We start from the raw sequence: 8,563 nt of genomic DNA on the forward strand, positions 1-8,563 counted from the left end.
TATATATTGTCCAAATTAAGTCATGTTAGTAGTGTTAGTGTCTAATGAGTTCCTGCAAAGAGATAATTATACAATCATTCTAGCAACTCTCCTCAATATTCTGGGAGTCTCCCACCTACCGTTTAGATCATCCATCCCAGATACAAGGGACCATGGGCTCCTAGGGACAGTGCTTTAAAGTGCTATTATGATGAAATTTGCGGATGTCCTCCAGAATATGAGCATAACAGTTTTGTTACCATGGCAACATACTGGGTTTCAACCTTCCCTGATGATTATAGGCTTTTCTGGCCACCTTTGACTTTCCATTTTGATATTTGCCAATAGTGCCTCATCAGCACGATCTAGGAAGCATATTAACATGCAAGGTCAAAGTCATAGCCTCGTTTAATGTTTTTCAAGCTGAAAATCACTGAATTAGTGAAATCAGGTTAGAGGGGACTGGAAAAGAGCAAGTTGCCATGGGAAAATACAGGCTGTATATAATTTTTATAGCCATAGGTGTGTTTCCTGTAGTTCTAACTATAAGCCTACCAACCTGATGTAATATTGGGTCAAGTGTATGACAACATCAGTCACCTCATTTACATATTTCTATTTTTCAAACCTACATATCTTTGGAACTGATGCAGATATTTGCAAAAGGTAAACAGCATTTTTAATCTTTTGTGGAATTCTATGTGATACACTTGAAAATTCTGACTCAAGGGGTAAAAATTTAAGGATAGAAGCACTAAATAAAGCATTGAGTTGAATTTATGCTGTTGGCAAAATTTTACTGTATGGTGTCAAAAGGAATTTGGAGGGCAATTTGGTGTGGTTATTGAATTGACGGACGTTGGCTCTGTTATTATTGTCATTATCTTGTATATTTTTGAGGCAGAATGGTTGTTGGCAAAAGCAAAACTGGCAATATGCTCACTGACCTGTGTTTAGATGTTTTTAGGTTTTTGTCTCTGACAATGAAGGTCAATTTGAGTAGTTACACTGTCTTTACAATAGAACATATGGATATTAATAGTATAGTTATATTTCAATATCCTCATACTAAAATTATAGTAATTTTATGGCTCAATTTCTACCTCTGCTTTAATTTGTTTAAACCAGTTTATTTTTTTAAACCAATTTAATTTCATCAAATGGGAAGGGGGAATCTGAGAGCAACAATAAATTAGACCAACAAATATAAAGACATTTGCAATGGTTGCTTTCATGGCCTAGTGGAGATGAAGTGGACCAAAAAGTCAGAGATCTGATGTTTGAATCTAGGTCTGTCTGTACAAAGATTGTATTGTAGTATAGGAGTATTATGGTAAGTTATGCATCAGTCAATTCCAGCAGTGCCCATCCCCCCCCCCCCCCCCCCCCCCCGGGCTAACCCCGGGCATTAGCATTTTTTTTAAAAAATGGGCAAATTCCCCGGGGTGGGGAAACATTAGCTGTCTAAATGCCCCGGGGTGGGGACGAAGAAAGAGGGCAAATGCCCCGCCCCCGGGATTGTCGCCTTCCAACACCTCCGCAGTTTTTTAATTAATCAGTGAATAAAACGGTCAACTGTTCAGTATTTTAATGCAACGGTAAGACTTCAAGGACAACAGTACGTGTTAGTTGATTCTGATTATATTTATTTCTTTATATTTGTTTTCAACAGTTTGCTAGAGGATAGCTGGGATTGTGGCGGACGTGCCCCCAGCCACGAGCGATGATAGGCGCCTGTATTCGCACGCTACTTTTTCTGTGAAGAATCAAGACATTTTAAATGATGATGCATTGCATTTTAAGCTCGCAAGATCTCTCTTCAAGATCGCATCATTTGAATTCGCAAACCTTAAGTATTTTAACTCCACTTTCATGAATTAAAAAAATGCTAGGCTAGTTTTGAATGTGAAATGCGAAATAGTCGTGTTCATGTCAGTTATTGTTTTGTGATAAACAAAATATAGTTCACCTTGTCGCTTATATTTATATGCTTACAAGTAATGAAGAAATATCTAAAATTGAGAAAACATAACTTTAAAAACAAGTTTCTCTAGTCCCTGACGGACAAGCCATTGTTCGACAAATGCCTCGTCTTTTCTGATGAACTCATCCATGGCACTTTCCAAAACATGTGTGTCGAATGCCCGGGGGTCGCCCCGAGGTATGCAAATGCCCAGCCCCCGGGCCGCGATAAAATTGCGGATGCCCCACCCCCGGGACTGACTACTTGAGCAAATGCCCCACGGTTGCCCGGGGGGGGGGGGGGGGGATGGGCACTGCTGGAATTGACTGATGCATTATCACTTATGTTGGGGGGTTGATATGGGATCCTGGCTGTACTGTTGTAGGGTAGGAATAGGGACTGAGGGGTGGGTGGTGTGTTTGTGATCCTTTTTAAAAACCACTCTAAAAGTGAAAACAAACTGATTTCAATTGAAAAATTTACAGCACAGGTAAAAATGATACATTATATCTTGTTTTTTATAGGTGGTAAATGAGCAAATACCCTTATGATCAAGAGACCTGTCCAAGTGTGATGTTTTTTACTGATAACGGAAATCATAATAAAGATGCAAAGCCACCTTGGTGTGATTTCTTCCTTGACAGTGAAGTGCAACCTAACCAAAAGTTGCATTCTGTAAGAGGTGTACCAAAATTAAATGGAAAATTAAACTACACCAGTTTGTATTAATTTTATAAGTACTCCTCTCTCCAAAATATATTTGGTATGTTGTCATACCTGAACTGGCACGAATATAATGTAGAAATTTTATGGGAAATGTTTCCATTCAAAAAATATGCAGCTCAGACACTAACAATAATTCTCATTTCTGTGGTGTTTTCTTTGGTGTGAAAGTGTAAAAACAGATTCTATTACCCTACATGTAAGTTGAAGAATATAGGAGCTCCTCTGCAAAAGTTTGTTGTTTTTTTTTTCTGTTCATTTTTTTTGTTGAACATTTATATTTTGTTATAAGCAGTTTCTTCACAACACATTGTAAGATAACTAGCCATAAAAAGAACGTTTTTGTCTCAGAGATCATTTTCAAGATAAAAAAAAAAGTGATTTTCATTTATATTTTTTATTTTCTTTGGGCAGAGACATTTTGAGAATTTCCCTAAAAATATCACAAGGTACAAAGGAAGGGGCAAAAATAAAAGTTGTTTTCATCATCAGTTTGAGTCTCTCTGAAGCTGCAAAGTATGGTTATTTTATACTGTTGTGGATAACGTTAGGCCCATTTTAATTCAAAACACAAATGGGAACTTACATTGATAATCACACAATCTCTTAAATTGGCACTGTTTTGTTTTTTGCTTTTTTCCAGAAAACAATTTGAACATCCTTGTTACACAAGGAGGGGGGGGGGGGGGGGGGAGGGGGAGGTATTCTACATAGTTTTAAATGGGGAAGCTCCACCTCAAGGTCCAACCCCTTAATACTGTATCCCTTTTCTAAACCCTTAGAAAGTAGTTTTAAAATATCTTTTTGAACAATATATCAGAATCCCCTCATTCTGGCTCATGAGAGTAAATGAGAGATTATCAACAACATTTTAGAATTAGAAGAAGGGAAATCCCTAAACGAAAGATTTCCGTACCCTTTCATTATACACCTGAATTCAACTTGTCAGAAATCCCTTAACCTTTAATAGTTATATCTGAAGCCTGAAAACTTTTGAGCAGAGCTTCCCGATACATGTCATTACATGGAGTCCTCCCACATACACAATCCAGAAACTCTTGACAAGTTGCGATGAAGCTGGCTTTAAAACTGTCTGATCAGGTAGCTTCAGTTTTTGAGTACAAACTTGTTACTCTCAGTCAACTTCTAGTATGGAACCTTTTCTTTTCTGGTCTGGTCCAAGTTCACAGACACTACTAGCTAGCAATCACTTTCACAACACTAACACTAGTAATGTCAGCTGCAGTCTGGTTGTTCAGTTTCACCGCACCATGTTTCATGGTCACTCATCATTGTCAGACATGAGTTCATAATAGCTTGTAACATTCACCAGCCTGGTAGTGTCATTGTTGCTATTGCCTGTTCCCAGACTTCCTTTTATGGCTGGGTGTTGGGGCACGATATTTCATTACTGTTTGCAAACAGTTTGTTAAGATCGCACTTGAAAGCGTGATGAATTAAAATAATTGAACTCTATGAGAGAGAATTGTCAGAATTGCTAGGGTTCTCTCATTCCCTGGAACTGAAATGTCTTGATGTAAGCTTATAGAGAGAGAGCAGACTGAAAATAGGGCAAAATGCCTAACCTTTCAAAATAAGTTGCAAAGACATTTGATAGTTAGGGATTAAAAGATAGGGAACTTGGTCTGTAAACAAGGCAATTGAAAGGAATCGAAGCAACTTAAGGTGAATGCTTGACCTCACAGGATCGGGGGGGGGGGGTGTATTGAAACTTTATAGTGTCACTGACATTTAACACTGTTGAAAAAGAAAAATAAATTACATCATAACTGAAAAACAAAAACCACTACATGCCCCGATTACTGAATCGTCCATAAAAATATCCTCTTGTTTAAATTTAAGGAGTTCACGGCCTGCTTATGTACATGTTAAAGGAAGCGTTTACCGTTATTAAGGGATTACCAAGGGAAACGTTAAGATATCTCGTTTAAGGTTCTTAACAAATCGTAACAGAATTTATAAGGCCAGTTTGAGTCACAAGCAAGAACAAGAATTTGAGTTAGTGTCGATTGGCAAGAAAGTTCCGCCCCGTTGTGTGTGTGGATCCTTACAGTGTGATACGATCAACAGCTCTCCATTACTCTCCAGTGTTTGTCAATTGTAAATTTCAAAAAATGGGCTTCTGTTAAATAGGTTCTCCCACGGGTAGAAAACTGACATTGCGCTTTTCTCTCAGTGTAATGCCTACCTAAGAGAATAGGATATTTGAATTGAGTGCAACTTACCTAGAATTCATTATTTCCACGTAAACGATGACTCCTGTGGAATTCAGCTACGAAGAAACGACGACATTTCGTAAAAACACACGCCTTCAAAACAGCGTCTTTTTGAATAAATAATTGTTCTGTTTCTCAAACAAACGATATGGCGAGGAAGAAGACAAAATTTTGTTTATCATGGCCAAATAAAACGTTAGAAATATCCCGCCGATTGCGAAATATTGCTGTTTTACTTACAGGGAGAACGATTATGTCGCAGTCAAATTTTATTTTGCCGCTCAGCGCGCTTTTTTACCGGATGTGACGTCACTTTTTGTTGGATGATCGAAACACAAAAAAAGTGCCAGGCGTCGCAGAGTGTTCTCCCCCGCCCCTGAAATAAATAAATAAATAAATATACATTTATATAGCGCCATTTTCCACTAATTGTCCATGGCGCTTTACAATACTTTAAAATTAAAACCCCTAATTCTTTAAAAACCTAAAATCCTAAATCCTAAAAGTTAAAATCCTAAGAATTAAATACGCTATATAATACAATTAGGCTACAAATAAAAGTAAAAACTACAAATCAAATGCACGCTTAAAAAGATAAGTCTTAAGATTAGCCTTAAAAACTGCCTCTGATGATGAAAGTCTGATCTGGAGGGGTAGTTTATTCCAGAGCCTTGGTGCCGCCACGGAAAAAGCCCTTTCACCATACGTTTTAAGATTTGCTCTAGGCTCATCAAGCAACCTGTTGTTTGAAGATCGTAGTGTCCGACCAGAAATGTTAAATCGCAGTAGGTCTCTAATGTAATCAGGGGCCAGTCCATTCAGAGCTTTGTAAGTTAACAACAATATTTTGAAAATAATCCTAAAATGAACTGGCAACCAATGTAAGCTCCTTAGTATTGGGGTGATGTGTTCCTGCCTTCTAGTCAAGGTAACAAGGCGAGCTGCTGAGTTCTGTACAAGCTGAAGTCTATTAATCAGATACTTTGGGAGACCGTACAGTAGGGCGTTACAATAGTCCAAACGCGATGTTATGTAAGCGTGAGCAATGGTCTCAGTAGTACTCTGGGATAGGTATCGCCTAATTTTAGCTATACTACGAATGCGGAAAAATGCGCTCTTGCAGGTTATTTTAACGTGTTCTTTGAAATCCAAACATTGATCGAATGCAACTCCTAAATTCCTGGCCTGTTTACTAGACTTGATTACTTCATCACCAACTCGTATATAGTCGAGGGGTGGTCGTGGACGATATTTAGAACTAATAACCAAAAGTTCAGTCTTATCCCGATTTAACTTAAGTTTGTTGCGCAGCATCCAGTCCCTAATGTCCTTAACACATAATTCTACGGCCATCTTTGAGCTTGATAGATGATTAGGGCAATTGGACGTAAATGACAAGTACAACTGTGTGTCATCTGCATAGAGATGAAACGGTATGCTATGCTTTCTGGCTATGTCACCCAGCGGACTTGTATAAAGGGAATACAACAAGGGTCCCAGTACAGAACCCTGTGGTACCCCGTAGGGTAAATTCTTCTTTGACGATTCAATTCCATTGACAGAAACAAACTGTTCGCGTGAGTGAAGATACGAATGAAACCAATTAAGAGCAGTGTTCCTAATACCAAAGCGATTTTGTAGTCTAGATAACAAAATCGAATGATCGACAGTATCAAACGCAGCCGATAAATCGAGCAATAGTAATATAACCGATCTGTTATTGTCAATAGCCTTCAAAATATCATTTTGAACTCTCACAAGCGCAGTCTCTGTACTGTGATGAGATTTATATGCCGACTGAAATTCTTCTAATAAGCCTTCATTATCATTAAGGTGGTCCATTAATTGTGCTGCAACTGCTTTCTCCGTAACTTTGGATAGAAAATATAAATTCGAGACAGGACGAAAGTTCGAAAATAGTTCATGATCAGCTCCACTCTTTTTCAACAACGGCTTCAACATGGCAACCTTGAATCTATCAGGTACTTGGCCACTTGTAAGAGACAAGTTAACTATACGAGTGATCATTGGAAGCAGATAATGACGGCACCCTTTGAACACTGAGGATGGAATTGGATCAAGTGTACAGGACTTTGAACACAGGTGATTCACAAAACCAGATACGACCTCCTCAGTGACCAGTTTAAATTCACTTAGCAGCTGACCAGCTAGACAGCTTTCAGACTCAGCATTGCATGAAGTAACTTGACCGTCATTCAGAGTTCCATCAACTTTGTCAAGATCATTGCGGATTTTAACAATTTTGTCACTAAAATATTCAACGAATGATTCGGACAGAGAACAGTTATTAGGCCCAGATGGATAACGCTGGACTGGATTGGAGTGCAGAAGCTTCTCTATTGTCTTAAAAAGAAGTCCAGAGTTCCCTGAGTTTTCCTGGATCACTGATGAATAAAATGTGTGCTTCGCGGAGGCAATCATGTCATTAACAACACTGTTCTGAAACACATACCGTTCTCTATCTGCAGGTAATCTTGTACGTCGCCAGTTACGTTCGAGCTTCCTCCTTATGTTCTTTTGAACACTAATGTCAGTTGAATACCAAGGCGCACAAGGACGAAGAACTACCTCACGGGTCCTTTCGGGGGCATAAACATCAAGGGTGGACTTCAAGACCCGATGATAGGAATCAACTAACGAATCCAAATCACGCTGTGATTCGTCAAACAAGGACGAATTCATGATAGTGTCATTGAATTCAGCATAATCAATCGAACGCAGCTTCCGGTGGTGAATAGTTCTTGTTGGAAATTGTGGTTTGTGCAATAATAAATGCATAAAAATAGCGTAATGATCAGAAATCAAAGGGTCATGAACCATAACATTGTCTATAAGTTTACACTGATTTCTAGTAATGATTAAATCCAAGATATGACCACTTGTGTGAGTCGGCGTAGTCACCCATTGTTTCAGATCGAAAGATGCTATTAGGTCACAAAAATGCAATGCGTTGACATCACGCGAAGAATCCACATGTAGATTAAAATCACCGACAATTAAAAGCTCGCCTGATGCTGTGGCCAATTCCTCAAGCAGGAGAGAAAATTCATGATAAAATGTTGACAAAGGCACAGATGACGGTGGGCGGTAAATAATTATCATCCTGATCATCTTTGAGCTCTTGAAACGAACATCCAAGAATTCGAACGACTGGAAGGAAGTGTTCCACTCACTATTTTTGCATTTAATATCCATACTTTCTTTGCTGGTTGCTGGTTTTCAGTGTCACGCAATTCAAAATAGATCAAAATAAAAATCAAAACCGGTCAATAGATAAAGTCCAGAATCTGGGAAATGAAAGAAGGTAAATATGCAAAGACTCTCGCCAAAATTCTGGTCACAGCAATTTTTCTTATGCGAGATACGCGGAGTAATTTTTTACCCAAATTTATAGAGATTTGTATGGAGACGCCATGCTGGTGCCCATCCGTATGGGCACCAACATGGCGGACGGAAACCAACAGAAACATCTGTCACTGAGTTTTGCTACAAAAGCGTGAATTTATCCCTCGAGGAACTCTAAAACATTAAAATAATACTTTTTCTAAGACAACAACTGTTCAGATAGCCAAATTCCCCGAAATAAGTCACTTTTTTAACCATCATGAAAGCTATCTAGGCCGTCATGTAAATGCCGCGT

The sequence above is a fragment of the Orbicella faveolata genome, unplaced genomic scaffold (assembly GCF_042242905.1).
Source record: "Orbicella faveolata isolate gen_17 unplaced genomic scaffold, um_ofav_v1 contig_1, whole genome shotgun sequence".
Classification (NCBI taxonomy): Eukaryota; Metazoa; Cnidaria; class Anthozoa; order Scleractinia; family Merulinidae; genus Orbicella; species Orbicella faveolata.